Source organism: Heterodontus francisci, chromosome 38 (assembly GCF_036365525.1).
Source record: "Heterodontus francisci isolate sHetFra1 chromosome 38, sHetFra1.hap1, whole genome shotgun sequence".
Taxonomy (NCBI): domain Eukaryota; kingdom Metazoa; phylum Chordata; class Chondrichthyes; order Heterodontiformes; family Heterodontidae; genus Heterodontus; species Heterodontus francisci.
This window is the reverse complement of record NC_090408.1, coordinates 33515802-33542777: the sequence shown is the minus strand read 5'-3', so window position 1 is coordinate 33542777 and position 26976 is coordinate 33515802. Positions and strand designations below refer to the sequence as shown.

The 26976-nt window shown below is 43.6% G+C and overlaps 2 pseudogenes; both read left to right on the top strand.

Moving 5' to 3' along the window:
* The first annotated feature begins 969 nt into the window (after nucleotides 1-969).
* On the top strand, nucleotides 970-5929 carry LOC137352518 (UDP-glucuronosyltransferase 2A1-like; annotated as a pseudogene).
* An 11875-nt stretch (nucleotides 5930-17804) lies between these two features.
* Nucleotides 17805-23125, top strand: LOC137352517 (UDP-glucuronosyltransferase 2A1 pseudogene; annotated as a pseudogene).
* The last annotated feature ends 3851 nt before the right edge of the window (nucleotides 23126-26976 follow it).

The following is a 26976-nucleotide window of genomic DNA, read 5'->3' as shown; positions in this document are numbered from 1 at the left end:
AGTCTTTTGTGAGACTGAGTTCCAGATTTTCACTACACTTTGTGTGAAAAATTGCTTCCTAATTGGTATGCAAGTGAAGGGTGTTAATTAGGGTCTTACTTGAGTATATTTAGGGAGACACTTACTGAAATTGGGTGAAGGTTTGAATGAGGAGCTGCATGTTTGTAATCTTTTTACTTTGTAAAATAAATGCAAGACTGATCCACACAAAGCAATCTGGCAGATTCAAACTGCTCTTCACCGCATACTTTTCCCCCCTCCTTCCGACAAAGGCAACATTAGTTAAACCAGGTGGCATTGTGATTTACAGCTTTCCTCTCTTTCCCACTTCACACAACATCCGTTTCAGACAGAAGACAGTGACCAGAGCTCTACTATAGCTGTTGCACTTCTGAATGATGTAGGCCTACACAGGTGGCTCAGGTGATTTCCCTACTCACCCTGAGGCAGAATCTGACATCCATGATAGGACAGCTGAAACTAATAACTCACCAAGACAGCAAACACAGGATCACTGTGCTGGAACTTACTGCTCCCATTGCATTGTGCTGGAAATTGCTGGTTCTGGTGCACTGTGGAGGAACTTGATTAACCCTGAAGGACTGTGCCAGAAATAGGCATTCTGTTGGAATTTCCATCCCCCTGTTCTATCGTCTTAGAATGTAATATCCCTGGTGCATTGTGCTGGTACCCGTTTTTCCTTGATCAGTGTGATGGAAATATCTGCTGCATGGTCATGTTGAAGTTTGCTGCTGCCTGGTTATGAGCTACAAATCGAACACAATTTGCTGCTGCAGCATCCAAAATTGTGCTTCTGTGTGGGAAGGCCCACTGGACCACAGGCTCAATTTGGTTAAAGTCAAACCCTGAACGGGTAATAAAGGCACAAAATTTTCAGAAATGCCCGTTGCAAATTTATGTTTTATCACCAATATTTCTATTTAATTTTCCAATAGGATCTGGATATAATTTCCTGTCAATATGGAGTGCCCTGGATGGAAAAGCAGATTACAGGTTGCATGTGTTTTTGCTATCATCATCACGCTGTTTTGCCCAAACACCCAGGGAGCTAATATATTGGTTGTTCCTATTGATGAAATTATTGAGTCAATATGAGAATTCTAATAGAAGAACTGAGACTTCATGGGTACAATATCACGGTGCTTTACTTGTCAACAGCTTGGTACATCAAAGAGAGGCCTGATTTATATCGATCCATTGTGGTTCAACTGCAAGGAACATATGGCAAAACTGAAGCTGAAGGCATTACACAAAATTTTCTACAATAGATACTGGCAGCCTTACAAAATGGCTGGACACCATGGGGCTTTTTTCAGCTCCAATATGAGATAGAGTCTTCTATGCATGCATGTCATAGTTGCACTAGAGAATTAAGCACAGCAAAATTTGTAAACAAGATTGTGTCGTGCACAGAAAGCTGTGATGAAATAAACAATGAATTGGAGGAATTATGAAAATAAAAAGTCAAAGTCAACTGTTAAACTAAACCACAAGAGCATGGAGTGGAACAACGACGATGGCCCAAGAACTGTGGACCCTCATGATTCAGGGTCAGTTAGCAGGGAAGGCTCAAGACGTCTATTCTATGCTGACCCCTGAAATGTCTGCTAATTACGAGCAGACCAAAGCTGCCATCCTTAGTGCATGTGAGTTGGTCCCAGAGGCATATCGCCAGCAATTCAAGAATGCTCGAAAGAAACCCGTGCAGAGATATCTAGAATTGGAAAGGCGAAAGCAAATAGCTTTCAACTGGTGGGTTTGATATGTAAAAATACAGCGCACCTATGATGAATTACATGAGCTAATATTGCTGGAGGAATTCAGAAGTTGCCTACACCCTCAACCTGAGAACGCACTTAGCAGAGAGTCCGCACAGCTAGAGAGACCACAATAGCTATGACCTCTCGCATAGGCCTGGCAAGTCAGGCAGACCCTTTCAAAGCCACTCTAAAATCAGTGGGAAGATAAGACGGGAGATTGTATAGAAAGGGAGCCACACCCAGAAAGGAAGTACAAATGAGGGTGCGAATAATCCACACCCAGCCCACAAAGAGATAATCCACAGACCAGTGTGCTCCCGCTGCACAAAAATGGGTTACCCCAGGCTCGAATGCTGGAGGCTAAAAGGAAAGTCGGTGAGTCACACTTGACAAATTAGAGCTGTGGTCATGTGACCTCTCCTACACTGGAAATCAACAAACCTGTCTGCCAAGATGAAACTCATTAACTGTGTCTGAAATAGCTCTGGGGAGAATCCAATGAAATTGAAAGGAGCACCATTGCAAACTGGCGATTTCTATCTACATGAATAAACTAACAAAAGTTTCTGGAAACAGACTGACTCACAGCCCAAACTAAAATAAATAGGTGTCAAGTAGCATCATTATAACAGAATGGATCCCATTTAGTCATCGTTTTGGGACAGTGACCCTTCTTCGGAACTGGCAAATATAAGAAATGTCACAGGTTATAAGCAAGTGAGGCGGGGGTGGGCAAGAGATAACAAAGGAGAAGATGTAGATTGGACAAGGCCACAGAGCTGACCAAAAGGTCATGGAGCAAAGGCAAACAATATGTTAATGGTGTGTTTAAAGACAAAGCATTAGTACAGATAAGGTGTTAACGGACTGAAGATTGAACAGCAGCAAGTGCAAACCTGAAAAAAAACAATGGGTAAGCAAACTGAACAAACTAAGATGAAATGAAATAAACATAAAAAAAATGTAATAAAATGTAAAAAAGAAAAAAAGAAAAAATAACTAAAAATAAAAGTAAAATGGGGGGCCCGTCATGCTCTGAAATTATTGAACTCAATGTTCAGTCCGGCAGGCTGTAGTGTGCCTAATCGGTAAATGAGATGCTGTTCCTCGAGCTTGCATTGATGTTCACTGGAGCACTGCAGCAATCCCAGGATAGAGATGTGAGCATGAGAGCAGGGGGGAGTGTTGAAATGACAAGCTACCGGAAGCTCAGGGTTTTGCTTGTGGACTGAGCGGAGGTGTTCTGCAAAGCAGTCACCCAGTCTGCGTTTGGTCTGAACACCTCCGCTCAGTCCGCAAGCAGGACCTGAGCTTCCGGTTGCTTGTCATTTCAGCGCTCCCCCCTGCTCTCATGCTCACATCTCTATCCTGGGATTGCTGCAGTGTTCCAGTGAACATCAATGCAAGCTCGAGGAACAGCATCTCATTTACCAATTAAGCACACTACAGCCTGCCGGACTGAACATTGAGTTCAATAATTTCAGAGCATGACGGGCCCCCCATTTTACTTTTATTTTTAGTTATTTCATCTTAGTTTGTTTGGTTTGCTTACTCACTTTTTTTCATGTTTGTACTTGCTGCTGTTCAATATTCAGTCCGTTAACATCCTATCTGTACTAATGCTTTGTCTTTCAACACACTATTAACATATTGTTTGCCTTTGCTCCATGACCTTTTGGTCAGCTATGTGGCCTTGTCCAATCTACACCTTCTCCTTTGTTATTTCTTGCCCCACCCCCGCCTCACTTGCTTATAACCTTTGACATTTCTAATATTTGCCAGTTCTCAAGAAGGGTCACTGACCCGAAACGTTAACTCTGCTTCTCTTTCCACAGATGCTGCCAGACCTGCTGAGTATTTCCAGCATTTCTTGTTTTTATTTCAGATTTCCAGCATCCGCAGTATTTTGCTTTTATTATCCATTTAGTCATCTATGGATAGCCAAGATTTCCATATCCTGGTCCATTGTGTGGTCACACAGCGGAGAGGGCCATGTGTACCTAACAGAAAATCAAACCTGATGGATCTTGACTTTAAAAAGTAACTCTCTGGAGAGAGGGAAAGAGCTCAAGCCAAGGCCACAGAAAGCCAGTTTCCAGCTAGAGTCTGGGAGCACGATCCAGCCAAGCAGAAGAACCCTGCTGAACAAAAACTGAACCACCACTGCAGCAGAGAAAGTACAAAGTGACTTTGAGACTCTCCATCTCTGAAGGTAAACCAAATTCACACCACCAGCTTTGGGCTGAGTTTTAACCACTAGAACGGGCGGCACAGTGGCGCAGTGGTTAGCACCGCAGCCTCACAGCTCCAGGGACCCGGGTTCGATTCCGGGTACTGCCTGTGTGGAGTTTGCAAGTTCTCCCTGTGTCTGCGTGGGTTTTCTCCGGGTGCTCCGGTTTCCTCCCACAAGCCAAAAGACTTGCAGGTTGATAGGTAAATTGGCCATTATAAATTGTCACTAGTATAGGTAGGTGGTAGGGAAATATAGGGACAGGTGGGGATGTTTGTTGGGAATATGGGATTAGTGTAGGATTAGTATAAAAATGGGTGGTTGATGGTCGGCACAGACTCGGTGGGCCGAAGGGCCTGTTTCAGTGCTGTATCTCTAATCTAATCTAAACACCTCAACAAATTCAAGATTGCAAACAACCAGGCCTGTGCCTTTAAAAATGACTTTTCTTCCCAAGACAATTCAATAATATTCTGTAAACCACAAACTCTTATATCACCTTGAACATTAAAATTGCATCCAACCCTTTTCTCTCTATCTATCTATTCTTAAGTATGCACGTGAGTGAATGTGTGAGTGGGTGAAGGCTGCGACCATTTCGGGAATTGTTTTAAGAAATAAATAGTTTTTTTTAACCTATGAGAAAACATATAATTTGTCTGTTCATTTGACCTTAAAAACACTCAGGGACGAACGCACCATTTTTAACAAAACACAATTGCGGCCAGTTGGGAATTGAAAAGTGGAAGCCACCCACACCACTTACCACCTCTCTGTAACAGGTGTGTTAAGGCAACTTGAAGATGTGAACTTTGGCTTAATACTTACAAATCCTGTTTTTGGCACTGCTCCAATGCTTGCTTATTATTTGAAATTACCTTTGGTGTATAATATTCGATTGGCCATCAACGTGGAAGCTCATTTCCTCTTTGCCCCTTCACCACTTTCCTACGTCCCAGTTTCTATATCACAATGGATGGACAAAATGGACTTTTGCCAAAGAATACAAATTGTCATCCTAAATCTTCTTCAACTATCTGCTTCAGAATTTATCATTCAGCCCATTTACAATGATCTCTGCCATCGATATCTGGGCCCAGACACAGACATCAAGACTGTTCTCCTCAGGGCAGATGTGTGGCTGATGAGAGTAGATTTTATATTTGAATTCCTGAAGCCTGCCATGTCAAATATTGTGTATATTGGAGGCTTCCAGTGTAAACCACCCAAGCCTCGAGCAGAAGAGTTTGAAGAGTTTATCCAAACATCAGGGGAACATGGGATTATTGTGATGTCATTGGGGACCATTGTCAGCTCTCTGCCAATGCATATTTATTTATTTTATTTTTTATTTAGAGATACAGCACTGAAACAGGCCCTTCGGCCCACCGAGTCTGTGCCGACCAACAACCACCCATTTATACTAACCCTAACAATGAAAATAGCAGAGGCCTTTGCTCAAGTACCTCAGAAAGTTATTTGGAGGCATGATGGAAAGATCCCTCCCAATACAGGAAATAATACACTACTGGCAAAATGGATCCCTCAGAATGACCTACTAGGGCACCCCAAAACACGAGCCTTCATTGCCCATGGTGGCACGAATGGAATTTATGAAGCCTTCTATCATGGTGTGCCAGTAGTTGGCATACCTCTGATTTTTGACCAGTGTGACAACTTACTTAGACTTGAAATCCGAGGTGCAGCAAAAGTGGTAGATATTGCAAACATGCAGTCAACAGATCTATTGCAGGCACTTAATGAGGCCATAAACAACACATCTTATCGGGGTAACATGCAAAAACTCTCTGCTCTCCACAGGGACCAACCAGAATCTCGAATGGAGAGAGCCATTTTCTGGATTGACTATGTTGCACGACACAAAGGTGCAACACATTTACACTCAGAATTTTACTGATTCCCAGGAGGGCTAAATCGGGTCATGAAAAGTCATTGGCAAACAGGATTAAGGAAAATCCCAAGGCTTTTTATACATATATAAAGAGCAAGAGGGTAACCAGGGAAAGGGTTGGCCCACTCAAGGACAGAGATGGGAATCTATGTGTGGAGCAGAGGAAATGGGTGAGGTGCTAAATGAATACTTTGCATCAGTATTCACCAAGGAGAAGGACTTGGTGGATGATGAGCCTAGGGAAGGGAGTGCAGATAGTCTCAGTCATCTCATTATCAAAAAGGAGGTGGTGTTGGGCGTCTTGCAAAGCATTAAGGTAGATAAGTCCCTAGGGCCTGATGGGATCTACCCTAGAATACTGAGGGAGGCAAGGGAAGAAATTGCTGGGGCCTTGACAGAAATCTTTGCATCCTCATTGGCTACAGGTGAGGTCCCAGAGGACTGGAGAATAGCCAATGTTGTTCCTTTGTTTAAGAAGGGTGGTAAGGATAATCCAGGAAATTATAGGCCGGTGAGCCTTACGTCAGTGGTAGGGAAACTATTAGAGAGGATTCTTCGGGACAGGATTTACTCCCATTTGGAAACAAACGAACTTATTAGCGAGAGACAGCATGGTTTTGTGAAGGGGAGGTCGTGTCTCACTAATTTGATTGAGTTTTTTGAGGAAGTGACGAAGATGATTGATGAGGGAAGGGCGGTGGATGTTGTCTATATGGACTTTAGTAAAGCCTTTGACAAGGTCCCGCATGGCAGACTGGTGCAAAAGGTGAAGTCACACGGGATCAGAGGTGAGCTGGCAAGATGGATACAGAACTGGCTCGGTCATAGAAGACAGAGGGTAACAGTGGATGGGTGTTTTTCTGAATGGAGGGATGTGACTAGTGGTGTTCCGCAGGGATCAGTGTTGGGACCTTTGCTGTTTGTGGTATATATAAATGATTTGGAGGAAAATGTAGCTAGTCTGATTAGTAAGTTTGCGGACGACACAAAGGTTGGTGGAGTTGCGGATAATGATGAGGATTGTCAGAGGATATAGCAGGATATAGATCGGTTGGAGACTTGGGCGGAGAAATGGCAGATGGAGTTTAATTTGGACAAATGTGAGGTAATGCATTTTGGAAGATCTAATGCAGGTGGGAGGTATACAGTAAATGGCAGAACCCTTGGGAGTATTGACAGGCAGAGAGATCTGGGCGTACAGGTCCACAGGTCACTGAAAGTGGCAATGCAGGTGGATAAGGCAGTCAAGGGGCAGCACAGTGGCGCAGTGGTTAGCACCGCAGCCTCACAGCTCCAGCAACCCGGGTTCAATTCTGGGTACTGCCTGTGTGGAGTTTGCAAGTTCTCCCTGTGTCTGCGTGGGATTTCTCCGGGTGCTCCGGTTTCCTCCCACAAGCCAAATGTCTTGCAGGTTGGTAGGTAAATTGGCCATTATAAATTGCCCCTAGTATAGTTAGGTGGTAGGGAAATATAGGGACAGGTGGGGATGTGGTAGGAATATGGGATTGGTGTAGGATTAGTATAAATGGGTGGTTGATGGTCGGCACAGACTCGGTGGGCCGAAGGGCCTGTTTCAGTGCTGTATCTCTAAACTAAACTAAACTAAGAAGGCATACGGCATGCTTGCCTTCATCGGTCGGGGCATAGAGTATAAAAATTGGCAAGTCATGTTGCAGCTGTACAGAACCTTAATTAGGCCACACTTAGAATATTGCGTGCAATTCTTGTCGCCACACTACCAGAAGGACGTGGAGGCTTTGGAGAGGGTACAGAGGAGGTTTACCAGGATGTTGCCTGGCCTGGAGGGCATTAGCTATGAGGAGAGGTTGGAAAAACACTGGATTGTTTTCACTGGAACGACGGAGGTGGAGGGGCGACATGATAGAGGTTTACAAAGTTATGAGCGGCATGGACAGAGTGGATAGTCAGAAGCTTTTTCCCAGGGTGGAAGAGTCAGTTACTAGGGGACATAGGTTTAAGGTGCGAGGGGCAAAGTTTAGAGGGGATGTGCGAGGCACGTATTTTACACAGAGGGTTGTGAGTGCCTGGAACTTGCTGCCAGGGGAGGTGGTGGAAGCAGATACGATAGCGACGTTTAAGAGACGTCTTGACAAATATATGAATAGGAAGGGAATAGAGAGATATGGGCCCCGGAAGTGCAGAAGGTGTTAGTTTCGGCAGGCATCAAGATCGGCGCAGGCTTGGAGGGCCGAATGTCCTGTTCCTGTGCTGTACTGTTCTTTGTTCTTTGAATGTCTTTTTGAACTCACTTCACTTAGATCTCACTTCTGTGTGGTGTCTGAAATCTGTCATTACTTAGAAAAATGTAGAACTTCTGTTCCACAGGGAGGGACAGATTTTAGATATTAACATGGATTATTTAATGGTTTGTAATCATTTGTGATGCAGTCATTTTGGTTTGATTTATTAACTACCATGTGCATGGCATGAAGAGTAATAATCAGCAACTCAGCAAATTATCAGTGTAGGTGTTCTGTATGAACCACATTCCATTTCAGTTTTCAGAGAGGTTCAGGCACAGGCTCACTCTGTCAGAGATATGTGATCAGTTCTGGGGATGGCAACGTCAACCCTTCTTTGTATTGTCCTTGGGGAGGCGTTGGCAAAGTAATATTGTCACTGCACTATTAATCCAGAGTCCTAGGCTAATGCTCTGGGGACATGGGTTCACATTCCACTATGGCAGATGGTGAAATTTGAATCTAATTAATAAAAATCTGGAATTAAAAAGCTAGTCTAATGGTGCCCATGAAACCATTGTTGCCCAAGAAACTATTGTTGATTGTTCTAAAATCCCATCTGGGTTACTGATGTCCTTTAGGGAAGGAAATCTGCCGTCCTTCCCTGGTCTGGCCTACGTGTGACTCCAGACCTGCAGCAATGTGGTTGACTCTTAAATGCCCTCTGAAATGGCCTAGCAAGCCTCTTAGTGAAGGGCAATTAGGGATGGCAATAAATGCTGGCCTAGCCAGTGACACCGACATTCCATGAATGAATAACAAAAAATTAAATGTCTTTCATCTTTGTCCATAATGCTAAATTGGGGATAATTGTTACAAAAAAATAACTTATTTGCTCCCTTTTGCTAGTGCCAGCATAATTAAGATTCACCATTTTTGCTTTGATGGACTTTAATTTTGCCAATTTTTCTAAAGTTACAGTTCTTGCTGCTGTGTATAATGGCCGGGATCACAAAAGAACTGGGGTGGAAGAAACAGTACTTGTGAGTGGGACAGGCTGTGTGTTGGTGATGCAAAAGCTGGTATCTAAGGAAAGGGCAGGCTACATACTGGGCGGCACAGTGGCGCAGTGGTTAGCACCGCAGCCTCACAGCTCCAGCGACCCGGGTTCAATCCTGGGTACTGCCTGTATGGAGTTTGCAAGTTCTCCCTGTGTCTGCGTGGGTTTCCTCCGGGTGCTCCGGTTTCCTCCCACATGCCAAAGACTTGCTGGTTGATGTTTAGTTTAGTTTAGTTTAGAGATACAGCACTGAAACAGGCCCTTCGGCCCACCGAGTCTGTGCCGACCATCAACCACCCATTTATACTAATCCTACACTAATCCCAGCTCAACTATCACCAGTAACCTGTCTCTAGATGCAGAAATCAACAAGCGCATGGGTAAGGCTTCCACTGCTATGTTCAGACTGGCCAAGAGAGTGTGGGAAAATGGCGCACTGACACGGAACACAAAAGTCCGAGTGTATCAGGCCTGTGTCCTCAGTACCTTGCTCTACGGCAGCGAGGCCTGGACAACGTATGCCAGCCAAGAGCGACGTCTCAATTCATTCCATCTTCGCTGCCTTCGGAGAATACTTGGCATCAGGTGGCAGGACTATATCTCCAACACAGAAGTCCTTGAAGCGGCCAACATCCCCAGCTTATACACACTACTGAGTCAGCGGCGCTTGAGATGGCTTGGCCATGTGAGCCGCATGGAAGATGGCAGGATCCCCAAAGACACATTGTACAGCGAGCTCGCCACTGGTATCAGACCCACCGGCCGTCCATGTCTCCGTTATAAAGACGTCTGCAAACGCGACATGAAATCGTGTGACATTGATCACAAGTCGTGGGAGTCAGTTGCCAGCATTCGCCAGAGCTGGCGGGCAGCCATAAAGACAGGGCTAAATTGTGGCGAGTCGAAGAGACTTAGTAGTTGGCAGGAAAAAAGACAGAGGCGCAAGGGGAGAGCCAACTGTGCAACAGCCCCAACAAACAAATTTCTCTGCAGCACCTGTGGAAGAGCCTGTCACTCCAGAATTGGCCTTTATAGCCACTCCAGGCGCTGCTTCACAAACCACTGACCACCTCCAGGCGCGTATCCATTGTCTCTCGAGATAAGGAGGCCCAAAAGAACACTAATCCCACATTACTACCACATCCCCACCTGTCCCTATATTTCCCTACCACCTACCTATACTAGGGGCAATTTATAATGGCCAATTTACCTATCAACCTGCAAGTCTTTTGGCTTGTGGGAGGAAACCGGAGCATCCGGAGGAAACCCACGCAGACACAGGGAGAACTTGCAAACTCCACACAGGCAGTACCCAGAATTGAACCCGGGTCGCTGGAGCTGTGAGGCTGCGGTGCTAACCACTGCGCCACTGTGCCGCCCTAATTGGCCATTATAAATTGCCCCTAGTATTGGTAGGTGGTAGGGAAATATCAGGACAGGTGGGGATGTGGTAGGAATATGGAATTATTAGGATTAGTATAAATGGGTGGTTGATGGTCGGCACAGACTCGGTGGGCCGAAGGGCCTGTTTCAGCGCTGTATCTCAAAACTAAACATACTGATTGAAGAGCTGATGTTTCAGAGCAGCACTTGTCATAACAAGCTAACATGTGGCTATTGAAGAAACTTAATATATCAATGTGGCACATGACAAGAACTTATCTACGGTGGAAATCTACCCTTTAGCCTTTTTCTGTTAAACAGTAGCAGTAAAAACAAGTTCACATGGGTGTCAAGGTGAGAGAGAGTGAATGCAGAGAGCCAGTACAGAATGAAATTTTACTTGATCAACCGTTGTTTTAATTTTTTATTCCTTTAATTATTTTAGACACGATGTTTTCCCAAATGGTTCCATACAGAATACCTGTGATGGTGCCTTTTTCAGGATGCATCAGGGTAAACACAATAAGGTTCACAGAAACTTAGCAAATGTATGGGACAAAAGAAGGCCTTTCAGCCTATAGTGTCTGTGCCAGCCGAAAAAGAGTTATCCAACTAATCCCACCTTCCAGCTCTTGGTTTGTAGCCTTGTAGGTTACAGCACTTAAAGTGTATGTCCAAGTATTTTTTAAAATGTGATTAGGGTTTCTGGCTTTCCCACCCTTTTGGCTAGTGAGTTCCAGAACCCTACCACTCTCTGGGGGAAAAATTCCTCCTCAACTCCCTTCTAATCCTTCCAACAATTACTTTAAATCAATGCCTTCTGTACGTTGACCTCTCTGCCAAAGGAAGTAAGTCCCTCCTATTCACTCTATCTAGGCCCCTGATAATTTTATACATCTCAATTAGTTCTCCCCTCAACATTCTCTTTTCCAAAGAAAATAACCCCAGCCTATCCACTCTTTCCTGCAAGCTAAAATTCTCCATTCCTGGCAACATCCTTATAAGTTACCTCCGTACCCTCTCTAGTGCGCTCACATCCTCCTTGTAATGCAGTAACCAGACCTGTACGCAGTACTCTAGCTGTGGTCTAACTAGTGTTTTATACAGTTCCAGAATAGCCTCCCTGATCTTATATTCTATGCCGTAGCGAATAAAGGAAATACTTCTATATGCTTTCTTAACCACTTTATCTACTTGTCCTGCTACCTTCAGGGATCTGTGGATATGCACTCTGAGGTCCCTCTATTCCCTGGTATCCTACCATTTATAATCTACTCATTGGCCATGTTTGTCTTCTGCAAATGTATTAACGCACACTTCTCTGGATTAAATTACATTTGCCACTTTTCTGCCTATTGGAACAGTCCATTGATATCTTCCTACATTCTATAGCTTTCTTCCTCACTATCACCACACAGACAATTCTTTTTTATCATCTGCAAACTTTTTAATCATACTCCCTATATTTATGTCTAAATCATTGATACATACCACAAAAAGCAAGCGACTAGTACCAAGGCCTGTGGAATCCCACTGGAAACTATCTTCCAATCCTAAAAATACCACGTAACATTACCCTTTGCTTCCTGCCACTGAACCAATTTTGGATCCAATTTGCCACTTTCCCATAGATTCCATGGGCTTTTACTTCTCTGACCAATCTGCCAATGTAAGACATTGTCAAATGCCTTAGAGGCAGAGACAGGAGAAATCATTTTGAGAAATGAGTAAATGGCAGAGATATTGAACAAATATTTGTTGTCTGTTACAAATTACATACCAGAAATAGAGAGTAACCAGGGGGCTAATAAGAGTGACGAACTTAAGGTAATTAATAGCAGCAGACAAAAAGTATTGGAGAAACCTAAAGGACTAAAAGCCGACAAATCCCTAGGACCTGATGGACTACATTCTCGGGTTCTAAAAGTGGTAGCTGCAGAGATTGGAGATGCATTGGTTATGATTTTCCAAAATTCTAGAACAGTCATAGTGGATTGGAAGTTAGCAAAAATGTAACACTGCTTTCGAGAAAGAAGGGAGAGAAAACAAGGAACTACAGGCCAATTCTCCTGACATCAGTGATTGGGAAAATGCTGGAATCTATTATTAAGGAAGTCTTAACAATGCACTTAAAAAGTCCTAGTATTATCAGACAAAGTCCACATGGTTTTATGAAAGGGAAATTGTGTTTGACAAATTTATTAGAGTTTCTTGAGGATGTAACTCTTGAGGGGCGGCACAGTGGCGCAGTGGTTAGCACCGCAGCCTCACAGCTCCAGCGACCCGGGTTCAATTCTGGGTACTGCCTGTGTGGAGTTTGCAAGTTCTCCCTGTGTCTGCGTGGGTTTTCTCCAGGTGCTCCGGTTTCCTCACACATGCCAAAGACTTGCAGGTTGATAGGTAAATTGGCCATTAGCAATTGCCCCTAGTATAGGTAGGTGGTCGGGAAATATAGGGACAGGTGGGGATGTGATAGGAATATGGAATTAGTGTAGGATGAGTATAAATAGGTGGTTGATGGACGGTGTGGACTCGGTGGGCCAAAGGGCCTGTTTCAGTGCTGTATCTCTAAACTAAACTAAACTAACTAGTAGGGTAGATTAAGGGGAACCAGTAGAGATAGCATACGTGGATTTATGAAAGACAGTTGATAAGATGCACACAAAAGGTTAATACGCGTGATAAGGGCTCATGGAGTTGGGGCAATATATTAGCATGGATGGAGGATTGATTAACAGACTGGAAGCAGAGAGTAGGGATAAACAGGGCATTTTCAAGTTGGCAGGCTGTATCTAGTAGAATGCTGCACAGATAAGTGGTGGGGCCTCAGCTATTTACAATCTACATTAATAAATTAGGTGAACAGACCAAGAGTAATGTGTCTAAGTTTGCCGGTCATACAAGGTTAGGCGGGAATGTAAGCTGTGAGAGGAGGCAAAGAGATATTGACAGATTAAGTGAGTGGACAACACAGTGGCAGATGGAGTATAATGTGGGGAAAGTATGAGGTTATTCATTTTGGTAGTAAGAATAGAGAAACAGAATATATTTTAAAAGTGAAACTATTAAATGTTGATGTTCAGAGTGGCTTAGGCGCACTCGTACAAGGAACACAGAAAGTTAGAATGCAGGTACAGCAAGCAATTAGGAAGGCAAATGGCTTGTTGGCCTTTATTGCAAGGGGATTGGAGTACAAGAATAAGGAAGTCTTGCTACAGTTGTATAGGGCTTTGGCGAGACCACACCTGGAGTACTGCATGCAGTATGTCTCCATGTTTAAGGAAAGATATACTTGATTTGGAGGTGGTACAGCACAGGTTAATTAGATTGTTTTCTGGAATGAGAGGGTTGCCCTATGATGAGACACTGAGTAAATTCAGCCTGTACTCTCTAGAGTTTAGAAGAAAGACAGGTGATCTCATTGAGACATACAAGATTCGGCAGGGGCTTAACAATATAGACACTGAGAGGTTGTTTTCCTTGGCTGGCGAATCCAGAACACGGGGGCACAGTCTCAGGATAAGGGGCTGATCATTTAGGACTGAGATGAGAAATTTATTCACTCAGAGGATTGTGAATCTTTGGAATTGTGTACCCCAGAGGGTTGTGGATGTTCAATTGTTGAATATATTCCAGAATGAGATTGATTGATTTTTGGGGCCCAATTTTCAAATGCCAGTGGGGTTGGGACTTGATGCAGGCGCGATTTAAAAATCACGGCGCTGGAGGTCGTCTCTGGATCCAGCGCCTCCGGGACAGTTTGTAATATTCAAAGTGCTGGCATGGCGAGGGGAGGGAATGGGGAATCCACTTTCCTCCAATTAGTGGCCCATTAAGCTCCTTTAGGAGCATGTTAACGGGCTGGGGAGGTCGGCACTGCAATTTTTAATGGAGATTCCGGTGAACCCAAACAGTCTGGTGCACATTAGTGCACAGCTGTCGAGTTCACTGCAGGGGTGAAGGAAAAGTCTTTTTTGTGTTTACAGTTATCTGGCCCTCCTGTATCCTGTGGCGGCACCTGCACAGTACCTCTGTTTTTGCCATTTCCACTCTGTCTCATCCCTTTATGCAGCTGTCCCTCTGAGCAGCTGCCTGCTCTCTTCGGCAAGACAGTGGCAAGCTCCATGATGGCTGCCCCTTGCCTTTGCTGCTGGCATCATGCAGGTTGCTCCCACTTTCTACAGATGCTCAGTGTCACTAATTGGGCGCTGAGCTCGCCTCCTGCCCAATTAGGGGATTAGCATTTAAAAATAGTGTCACGTGAGCGATGCACTGGAGGTACGGAGTCGGGACCCGAAATTCATCTGGGCGTCAGATTCCTGACCCCGCTGTGAAAATCTGGCCCTTGATCTCTCAGGGGGTCAAGGGATATAGGGAGCAGGCAGGAAAGTAGAATTGAGCCAGGCGATCAGCCATGATTGTATTGAATGGTGGAGCAAGCTCGAGGGGCCGAATGGTCTACTCCTATCCCTATTTCTTATGTTCTTATGTTGCTGAAATCTATGGAAACTACACCCCTCATTGACCCTCCTTGTTACCTACTCAAAAGATTCAATGAAGTTAATCAGCTGCTACCTTCCCTTAACAAATCCATGTCATACATAGTTAGCTACTTCTATACAGCAACGTAAGGTATGCTTGGTGACCAAAGCTGGGGTAATACCTTATCAAGGATTCTGGGACCTTAACCAGTAATGAGGTAAGGTGCTGCAATAAGTTATAGATCCAACAAGTCCTTGTTAGCTTTATTTATTGTGAGACAGACTCCTCAGCAAGTAGCCCCAGAATTGGTCTAGTTTTTTGGGTTTAGTGAGGGTGGAACATTAGCCCCCAGCTATTTGTGCAGCTCATGTATTAAGCGCTCAGACTGTGTGCTATGATTGCATATTGGTAGCAGAGGGTGTTGGATTGTGCCTCATAAACTGGATACATCTTCTTGCTGCTAGGAGTAGAACTCAGTAGCCTTCTGAAAGGAAGCGGTTCATTCTCCAGCTAGCAGTAGACTGACTATGCATGGGCTTGGGTCAAGAGGGATACTTAGTCTTATCACCACTCTAGTAGCAGGAGGGTTGGGTAGGACCAGAATGTGTTTGGCCGGGCCACCTTCAGGGCACAGTTCTGTAGCAACTATCTGCATGGATTGATGGGATTTTCAGTGTTTACAAAGAGTGAAGTATGCAAGGTAGAAGGTTCTGAGTTGTCCCTTTTTCATTCCTTCATTATGGGGAGACTGTGGTGTTGTGGTAATGTCACTGGAGTAGTAATCCAGAGGTCCAGGCTAATGCCCTGGGAACACGAGTTTAAATCCCACCATGACAGTTGGTGGAATTTAAGTTTAATTAATACATTTTAAAAATAAGGAATTAAAAGCTAGTCTCAGTAATGGTGCCATGATCATTGATTGCTGTAAAAACCCATCTGGTTTACTAATCTCCTTTAGGGATGGAAATGTCAAAAGCAACTAGGGATGGACAACAAATGCTGGCTTTGCCAGTGATGCCCAAATCCCATGAAAGAATTAAAAAGAATTCTGCTGCAGCTGGAGGTCATGAGGAGCAATCTCAGTATCTCCTTCCAGCATTGAGATGGAATGCCCAGGTCAGGTATACCAGTGGTAGAATTGGGTAGAGGACTGAGGTGTGCTTGTGGGGAAGTTTTCTGGTTTGGAGGTCTAATTTTAAGCAGGCCAATTGGCACCGAAAAGCACAATGGTCTTTTCGTCACATTGGGCTCTATGAGGCTAGTTGCTGGAAAGGCTGAAGCAGAGCAGCATAGGCTGTCTGTTGATGATGCAGGAACTTACATCTGGCAGTGGCACGGGTTGTGTGTTAGTGATGGAGCAACTGGTATTCAATTATGGGGCAGGCTGCAAACTGGTGATAGTGGAGCTCATATCCAAGAATGGGACAGACTACATGTTTGCAATGAAGAAGCTGGTATTATGCCTTTCCTATCCTACATCTTGAAGCTACTGGTACAAGGATTTTCTGGCATGTCCATGTTGGGCGACAATGGATTGTGAACCAGCAGACAGACTAACATCTTCAGTGTGGTGCAGGCCCCCTTCTATAGATGCTGCCTTAGTTAACAGTTTTCTCTACAGGCTCTCCCAGAGCCACAAAATGTACAAACCCCATTAAAAAGTCACAAGCCTTTAAAGCATACAACAGACCTGCAATTTCCTGTGCCTTTATGATTGTGACTAGAGCATTCAGCACCCAAGGATGAATGCCCAACCTGTGTACAATTAGAGCAAAAGCAAAATACTGCAGATGCTGGAAATCTGAAATAAAAACAGTAAGTGTTGGAAATACTCAGCAGGTCTGGCAGCATCTCTGGAGAGAGAAACAGAGTTAATGTTTCTGATGAAAGGTCACAGACTTGAAACGTGAGGATTCTCTCACAGATGCTGAGTATTTCTAGCACTTTGTTTCTATTTTAAAACCAACCCCTGCACTGACTTCCCACTCCTCAGTCTTAGCCATTTCTATTCTAATTCAGCATTTTCTGCTCTTATTTTAAAACTGGGAGATAAAAAGTACTTGAAAGCTTTGTCCACGCAGTGTCATTTCCATGAGAGCACAGCAATTCAGAATGAAAAGGGTTAATAATAGATAGAACTATTGGACAAAAGTGTTATCAGCTGGTTCATGGCAGGACAAAACTAATTGCAAACCAAGTATCATTGAGTATCAAATCCATTGAGTTTCAGAATTCCTTCGGTTAGACTTTGGACGATTGCACCAATAGACTCTACTTTTTTTGACCCCCCAATAGTCGAAACTTTAGGCACCGGGAACGCAAGGCATTTTATGGTGCTCCCCAGTCAGTAAACGATTACGGCTTAATGATTTAAGAATGTTACAACCTAGAGGCTGAAACTGACATTTTGGATGTAAGTGGCCTGAATTCAGACCCATAACGGCTGTAGAAACAATTGTAACGGGGGAAAAACCGAACTAACAAAAATAAACAAAAGGCAACGCGACTTTTCGTTACAGGAGGAACCAGAATCATATTTCGTGTGATAACATCCACCCCGCCCCCACCACAAAAAAAGTCTGCTGCAATTTAACATAAGCTGTAACCTCGCTGCTGGTTCAAGAACGTTTCTTCTTAAAATAAATAAATAATTTTGTCCATATCATTTTCTAAACAAAAATGGAGCTAGACTGCGTTCACACAGTGTTTGGGTGGAATTATGTGTCTGCTCTGAACCGACCGCCCCACAATTGTCATTTGATGATAAGTGAGCGGACTGAGTAGCGTTGCGATCGATTCTCAAGTTGTTCTGCATCCGTGGCTAAGGCTGTTCCCGGAGCTCGACAGAAGCTGCTGTACTCCCTTGGAAAATAACTCGGGTGTTCCCCAGAGTCTCTACCCGCTGTAAGGAACAACCTGGAACTTCGTGAAAGGACGGCAGGAATCATTAAGCAAGTTAAGTATAGGGTTATACCTGGGCTCACTGCCAGATCTGGCTGACCCACATTAAGCACTACTGGGTCCTGCTCTCGTCTGCTAAAACTGCTCACTATTCCAGGCTAACCTCCAGCTTCTTTTCTCGACTGCAGATCATCTTCCTAAAATCCTCTCCCCTGCCTCTTCCACACTCACCCCCAACAATAAGTGCGAGGAGCCCATGGATTTCTTTATCACTAAGATTGAAATTATCCAATCAGCTGCCTCTGCTGCTTCCCTCCCATCAGCCCACCTGCCAAAATTCCTCTAAAGATCCCCCCTGTCCTACCCCTCACCCTTGAACTTGTATCTTTTTCTAGTTTCTCTCCTATCATCCCTCATGTAATCTCCAAGCTCATCTGGTCCATGAGACTCGCCTTCTGCTCCCTTGACCCTATTTCTACTAAGCTGCTGACCACCCAATTTTCCCCCCAGGTCCCCATGTAAGCTGCTATTATTAACAGTTCTCTCTTTAAATCTGCCCATCATCACCGCTCTCCTCAAAAAACCCATCCTTGACCCCATCGTCCTTGCAAATTACAGCCCCATCTCTAACCTCCCTTTTCTGTCCACAGTTCTTGAATGTGTTGTTGCCTGCCCATTTTTCCTGGAACTCCATGTTTGAATCCCTCCAATCAGGTTTCCATTCCTGACATTGTATCAAAATCACAAATGACAGATGTGACTGTGACAAAGTTAAACTATCCCATCTCATCCTCAACCTGTCTGCAGTCTTTGACATGGTTGACGACACTATCTTCCTGCGACACCTCTCCACTGTCATCCAGCTGGGTTGGACTGCGGTCATCTGCTTCCATTCTTATCCAGTCGTGGTGTCAGACAAACCCCTCCACCTGCCAAGACTAAGGCACACATTATTTTGCCACCTGAACAAAAACTTTAAAATTGCAAGCCTTGACTGGAAGTATATTTGCATAGTACCAGGTAATGTTGAAACAATGGGGACCCAGCAGTTGCTTCCCCAATACACAGAAGTGGTCAGACCAGTTTTATTCACATGACTAACTAGCTGTTGCAGAGAATTTGAACTTCCAACAAAGGATTTGAACAGAAAGCCATGTGCTCATGGAGTGAAGAAGACTGTGCTCCTGGAACTTAAGCAGAACCCTCTCTGCCTGCCTCCAACACTTCCCCACGGAACTGAATCTTATGAAGGCACGTAAACTCGAAGAGAGAAAGGTTTCCTACGTGAACAAGGTTTTAAGAAGACTACTGGGCCCCAACAAATCACAAGACCATATCTTCAATCAAGGACTACAGTGAGCTTGAGAAACAGCAACAAGATATTGCCTCAAACTGTTCTACTTTTCTTCTCTTTTCTGTCCTTATCTGCATGTTTATATCACATGTGCATGCTAGCATGGGCATGTCGTATATCTGTAGGCATGAACTGTATTAGATTTTAAGTTTAAGGTTTAATAAACTTCATCATTCTTCTTTAAACCAAAGAAAGCCTGTTTGTGCTCATTTCTTTACCTTAAATTGGAAATTGTGAACAAGGATTCACAAAGGGGGATTTCAAAACACAGTGTGTTTAAAATTAAACCCTGTTACTATAAGACTAGATGAAGATAGTAATAGACCCGTCGACACCTTTTTGCACCTGGTCGTAACAGTAGCCAGAATGGCTCCTCTTGCAGCTCCCACACCATTACATCTGGTGTCCCCCCAAGGATCTATCCTTAGCCCACTCCTATTTCTCATCTATGTGCTGCCCCTCGGTGACATCATCTGAAAACACAACATTAATTTTCGCATGTATGCTGATGAAACCCAGCTCTACCTCACCAACACCTATCACAACTCTCCTAGAGTTGCTAAATTATAAGACTGCTTGTCCATTACTTGTTGAGCAGAAATTTCCACCAATTAAATGTTGGGAAGACAAAAGCCACTGTCCTTCATGCCCACTACAAACTCCATTCCTAAGCTGTTGACCCCATTCCCCTCTGTGGCAACTGTCTGAGGCTGAACCAGTCTGTTTGCAGCCTTGGTGTCATATTTGACCCCAAGATGAGCTTCTGGCCACACATCCACGCCATCATTAAGACCATCTATTTCCACCTCTGTACCATTGCCTGACTCCACTCTGCCTCAAATCGTCTGCTGCTGAAACCCTCATCCATGACTTTGTTACCTGTAGACTTGATTATTGCAATGCAGTCCAGGCCGGCCTCCCACATTTTACTCCCTGTAAACTTGAGGTCATCCAAAACTCTGCTGTCCTTGGCTTTATTCTCACCTAGTCCTATTCAGCCATCAGCCTGTACTCATTGGCTGCTGGACAAGGAATGCCTCAATTTTAAAATTCTCATACTTATTTTCAAGCCCCTCGCTATTTCTGTAATCTCCTCTAGCTCCACAACTCTCAGAGATATCTGTGGTGATCTAATTCTGGCCTCTTGAGCATCCCCAATTTTAATTGCTCCACCATTGAAGTCCATGCCTATTGCTGCCCAGGTCCTAAGTACTGGAATTCCCTCCCTCTACGTCCTGCACCTCTACCATGCTTTCCTTCTTTAAAACACTACTTAAAACCTACCTCTTTGACAAAGCTTTTAGCCATCTGCTCTAATATTGTCTAATGTGGTTCGGTGTCAAATTTTGCTTTATAATGCTCGTGTGAAGTGCCTTGGGACATTTTGTTGTTTTATGGGCACTATAAAAATACAGGTTGTTGGTGGTGTTGATGAAACTTGCGACACTCTTGTCACAAGCTGCAACTCCAACACAGTTTGCTGCTATGGAATTAAAAATGTTGATTTCACATGCAAAAGCTGTCAGGATCACAAGTCTGATTTGGTTTAAGTAGAATAGTGAATGAGTATTAAAAGGATTGGAAGCAGCGTAAATGTCACATTACCAATTTATGGGGTATTACCAATACCTGTATTCGTTTCTCCAATAGGATCTGGGTATCAGTCCCTCTCAGTATGGAGTGTCCTGGATGGAAAAGTGGATTACTGACTGCATGTACTCTTACTGCCATCATCACCCTGTCTTGTCCTATTACCCAGGGGGCTAATATATTGGTTGTTCCTGTTGATGGAAGTCACTGGGTCAATATGAGAATTCTAATAGAAGAACTGAGACTTCATGGGCACAACATCACTGTGCTTTATTCCTCAACAGCTTGGTACATCAAAGAGAGGCCTGATCTATATCGATCCATTGTTGTTCAACTGCAACAATGTCTTGACAAAAATGAAACTGAAACCTTAATACAAAGATATCTACAAAAGACATTGACAGCTTTAACGAATGGCCAGACACCATGGGCCTTTGTTCAGTCACGATATGAGCTATGGTCTGTTTTGTATTCATACCATCATTGCACGAGAGAGCTCATCACAGCAATTTTCAATAACAAAGGCACGTTAGGGGAACTTGAAGATGTGAACTTTGATGTAGTACTTACCGATCCTGCTTTTGGTACTGGTCCAATGCTTGCTTATTATTTAAAAGTACCTTTGGTGTATAATGTTCGATGGTTGACCTGTGGGGAAGCTCATTTTCTCTTTGCCCCATCACCACCTTCCTATATCCCAATCCCCAGTTCACAATTGACAGACAAAATGAGTTTTCGCCAAAGAATGGTAAATGTCATCCTAAACCTTATTCAACTATCTGCTTCAGAATTTATCATTCTCCCCATTTACAATGATCTCTGCCATCGATATCTGGGCCCAGACACAGACATCAAGACTGTTCTCCTCAGGGCTGATGTGTGGCTGATGAGAGTAGATTTTATATTTGAATTCCCGAAGCCCACCATGCCAAATATTGTGTATATTGGAGGCTTCCAGTGTAAACCATCCAAACCTCTAGCAGCAGAGTTTGAAGAGTTTATCCAAACGTCAGGGAAACATGGGATTATTGTGATGTCATTGGGGACCATTATCAGCTCTCTGCCAATGCATATTACAATGAAAATAGCAGAGGCCTTTGCTCAAGTACCTCAGAAAGTTATCTGGAGGCATGATGGAAAGATCCCTCCCAACATAGGAAACAATACACTACTGGCAAAATGGATCCCTCAGAATGACCTACTAGGGCACCCCAAAACACGAGCCTTCATTGCCCATGGTGGCACCAATGGAGTTTATGAAGCCATCTATCATGGGGTGCCAGTAGTTGGCATACCTCTGATTTTTGATCAGTTTGACAATTTACTGAGACTTGAAATCCGAGGTGCAGCAAAAGTGGTAGATATTGCAACCATGCAGTCAACAGATCTATTGCAGGCAATTAACGAGGTCATAAATAATGCATCATATCGGGATAACATGCAGAAACTCTCTGCTCTCCACAGGGACCAACCAGAGTCTCCAATGGAGAGAGCCATTTTCTGGATTGAGTATGTTGCACGACACAAAGGTGCAGCACATTTACGTTCAGAATTTTACCGACTCCCCTGGTACGCTTACTATTGTGTAGATGTGATGATCTTCCTGTTGTCTCTGTTGCTAATGGTTACAGTGCTGACAGTTCTACTGTTGAAGAAACTTTGTAACATTGCTCGGAAGAAAAAACTAAAAATTCAGTAAGATTTATCCTTGTGAATTTGGAAAGGGGCTTTCAGTTCTTTCAATTTAACAATAAGAGAGTTTCAATGCAGTACCAAATATGTGCAACCTGCTTTCGAGTCATCATGAATTTTAACAAAGGCTTTTCTGAAAGTATGCCTGTCTAAAGGAATCTTTTTGTGTGGATACATGCATGGAAATGTTGTACTTAAATCAAATTTTATATGAAAGAACAATGTGGGTTTCAAGTATTATTCAAAACTAATCCTTATATTAGTTCACGTGTGGTCAAGAGTATAAAAAAAGTATGTGAGACTCTATCACGCTCTCCATTGGTGTTAGTGATAAACTGGCAAGTCAGTGAACTATGCCATACCCTGGAACTAATTCCTCAGTTGTTGCCCAGATCTGTTGGTATTCACCGGGCATGTTATTTCCTCATTGAACAAGAACTGGATACTCTTACATCTGATTTTAAAATACTGTTAATTATATAATCACAGATATTAATAAAGAAATGTTACTGCAGGATTTGGCTGTTTAACTTTGATGAGTAGGGCTTAATTCTTTCACGTATGCATCTTAATAGGGAGTTGATAGTGTAATCTGGACAAGTTGATGTAAGACAGTTCAAGTAAGCATTTTGATTGAAAGAATGAGGAGAGGCAACATAACATAAAGGATACAAATCTAAAGGGGTCTAGGAGCAGAGGGAATGGGGGATATATGTGCACAACTTGTTGAAGGTGGCAGGGCAGGTTGAGAAAGCAGTTAAAAAGGCATATGGCATCCTGGGCTTTCTAAATAGAGGCACAGAGTACAAAAGCAAGGAAGTTCTAGTGAACCTTTATAAAACACTGGTTTGACCCCAACTAGAGTCTTGTGTCCAATTCTGGGCACCACATTTTAGGAAGGATGTGAACCTGTGGAATTCTCTATCACGGAAAGCAGTTGAGGCCAAGTCATTAAATATATTCAAGAAAGAGTTAGATATAGTTCTTTGGGCTAATGGGATCAAGGGATACGGAGAGAAAGCGGGAACAAGTTACTGAGTTTGGATGGTCAGCTATGATCGTATTGAATGGTGGAGCAGGCTCGAAGGGCCGAATGGTCTGTTCCTGCTCCTATTTTTCTATGTTTCTAAAGAGGGTACATTAAAGATTTACAAGAATGGTTCCAAGGATGAGGCACTTTGGTTACATGGATAGACTGGAGAAGCTGGGTGTTCTCCTGAGAGAAGAGAAGGTTGGGAGGAGATTTGATAGCGGTGTTCAAAATCATGAGTGGTCTGGACAGAGTAGATAGGGAGAGGCTGTTCCCATTGTTGTAGCGTTGAGAACTGGAGGACGCTGATTTCAGGCAAATGGCAAAAGAAGCAATGGCAACATGAGGAAAACATTTTTATGCAGCGAGTGGTTAGGATCTGGAATGCACTGCATGAGAGTGTGCTGAAGGCAGATTGAATTGTGGCTTTCAAAAGGGAATTGGATAAGCACCTGAAGAGAGAAAGAAATTCAGGGCTACGGGGAAAAGGTAGTGAAGTGGGACTAGGTGAGTTGTTCTTGCAGAGACCCAGTACGGATACGCCAGGCCAAATGGCCTCCTTCTGTGCTGTAATCGTCTGTGGTGCTATGATCCAAGGCACTTTACAGAGGAATTATCAAAGAACATTTGACACCAAGCCACATAAGGAAATATTAGGACAGGTGACCAAAAGTTTGGTCAAAGAATTAGATTTTAGGAATGTCTTGAAGGAGAACACCGAGGTAAAGAGGCTTATGGAGAAAAATTCCAGACCTTGGGCCCAGGGAACTGAAGGCATGGCCGCCAATGTTGGAGTGATGATAATCAGGGATGCACAAGAATCCAGAATTAGAACATAACATAAGAAATAGGAGCAGGAGTAGGCCATTCAGCCCCTCAAGCCTGCCCTGCCATTCAATAAGATCATGGCTGATCTGTCCCAGGCCTGAATTCCTCTTTCGGGCCTGCTCCGCATAACGCTTGACTCCCGAGATTTCAAAAATCTATCTACCTCCTCCTTAAATACATTTAGTGACCTAGCCTCCACAACTCTCTGAGGTAGAGAATTCCAGAGATTCACCACCCTCTGAGAGAAGAAATTCCTTCGCATCTCAGTTTTAAGTATGTGACTCCTTATTCTGCAATTATGTCCCCTAGTTCGAGACTGCCCCACCAGTGGAAACATATTCTCAACATCTACCTTGTCAAGCCCCCTTAGAATCTGATATGTATCAATAAGATCACCTCTCATTCTTCTAAACTCCAATGAGTAAAGGCCTAACCTGTTCAGACGTTCATGATAAGACAACTCGTTCATCCCAGGAATCAGCCTAGTGAACCTTTTCTGAACTGCCTCCAATGCTAGTATATCCTTCCTTAAATATGGGGACCAAAACTGTACGCAGTAATCCAGGTGTGGCCTCACCAACACCCTGTACAGTTGTTACAAGACTTCCCTATTTTTAAACGCTAACCCCCCTAGCAATAAAGGCCAAAATTCAATTTGCCTTTCTAATTACTTGCTGCACCTGCATGCTAACTTTTTGTGTTTCATGTACAAGAATAGCCAGATCCCTCTGTACTGCAGTATTTTGTAGTCTTTATCTAAATAATAATCCGCCTTTTTATTCTTCCTACCAAAGTAGATGGCCTCACACTTTCCCACTTTGAACTCCATCTGCCAAATTTTTGCCCCACAAACTTAACCTATCTACATCCCTTTGCATTTCTTTGTGACCTCATCACAACATGCCTTCTCACCTATTTTTGTATCATCAGCAAATTTGGATACACTACACTCTGTCCCTTCATCCAAGTCATTAATATAGATAGTAAATAGTTGAGGCCCTAGGACCAATCCTTGTGGCATCCCACTAGTTATGGCTTTCCAACCTGAAAAAGATCCATTAATCCTAACTCTCTGACTTCTGTGTATTAGCCAATCCTCAGTCCATGCCAACAAGTTACCCACAATACCTTGAGCTCTTATTTTGTACAATAACCTTTTATGTGACACTTTTTTTTAGATTTAGATTGAGAGATACAGCACTGAAACAGGCCCTTCGGCCCATCGAGTCTGTGCCGACCATTAACCACCCAATAATACTAATCCTACACTAATCCCATATTCCTATCACATCCTCATCTGTCCCTATATTTCCATACCACCTACCTATACTAGTGACAATTTATAATGGCCAATTTACCTATCAATCTGCAAGTCTTTTGGCTGTGGGAGGAAACCAGAGCACCCGGAGGAAACCCACGCAGACACAGGGAGAACTTGCAAACTCCACACAGGCAGTACCCAGAATTGAACCCGGGTCACTGGAGCTGTGAGGCTGCGGTGCTAACCACTGCGCCACTGTGCCGCCCGCTTATTGAAAGCCTTCTGAAAATCCAAATACACTACATCTACCGGTTCCCATTTATCCACTCTGCTTGTATTATCCTCAAAGAACTCTAACAAATTTGTCAAACATGATTTCCCTTTCATAAAACCATGTTGACTAGGTCTGATTGCATTATGTTTTTCTAAATGTCCTGCTATTTCTTCCTTAATAATGGACTTTTCCCAATGACAGATGTTAAGCTAACTGGTCTATAGTTTCCTGTCACCCTCCTTTCTTGAATAGGGGCATCACATTAGCAGTTTTCCAATCCGCTGGTACCCTACTGGAATCCAGTGAGTTTTGATATATTATGACCAATGCCTCCACTATCTCTGCAGCCACTTCTTTTTAAACCCTTGGATGCAGACTATCAGGTCCTGGCAACTTGTCTGCCTTTCATTCCATCAGTTTGTCCGGCACCTTTTCCCTCGTGATAGAGATTGTTATAAGTTCCTCCCTCCCATTTACACCTTGGTCATCAATTATTGTTGGGATGTTTATCGTGTCCTCCACCTTGAAGACCGATGCAGAATATTCGTTTAAATTATCTGCTATTTCCCTGTGCCCTGTTATTAATTCGCCAGTCTCATCCTCTAAGGGTCCCACACCTACTTTAGCTACTCTCTTCATTTTTATATACCCGTAGAAGCTCTTACGGTTTATTGGAGGAGCGCAAAGATTTTAGAGGGTTGTAGGACTGGAGTTGGTTCCAGACATTGGGAGGGGTGAAGCCACAGAGCAACTTGAAAACAAGAATAGGAACTTTGAGATCATTGTTGAATCAGGAGCCAATGTAGGTCAGCGAGCACAGGGATGATGGGATAATAGGTCTTGGTGGAGTCAGTGGCAAGGGAATAGTTTTTATGGTGCATATCAAAAAGAATGGCTTAGGTTTCCTGATATTTAGTTGGAGAAAATTTCTGCTCATCCAGGACTGGATGTCAGACAAGCAACATGACAAACCAGAGACAGTGGAGGGGTTGAAAGA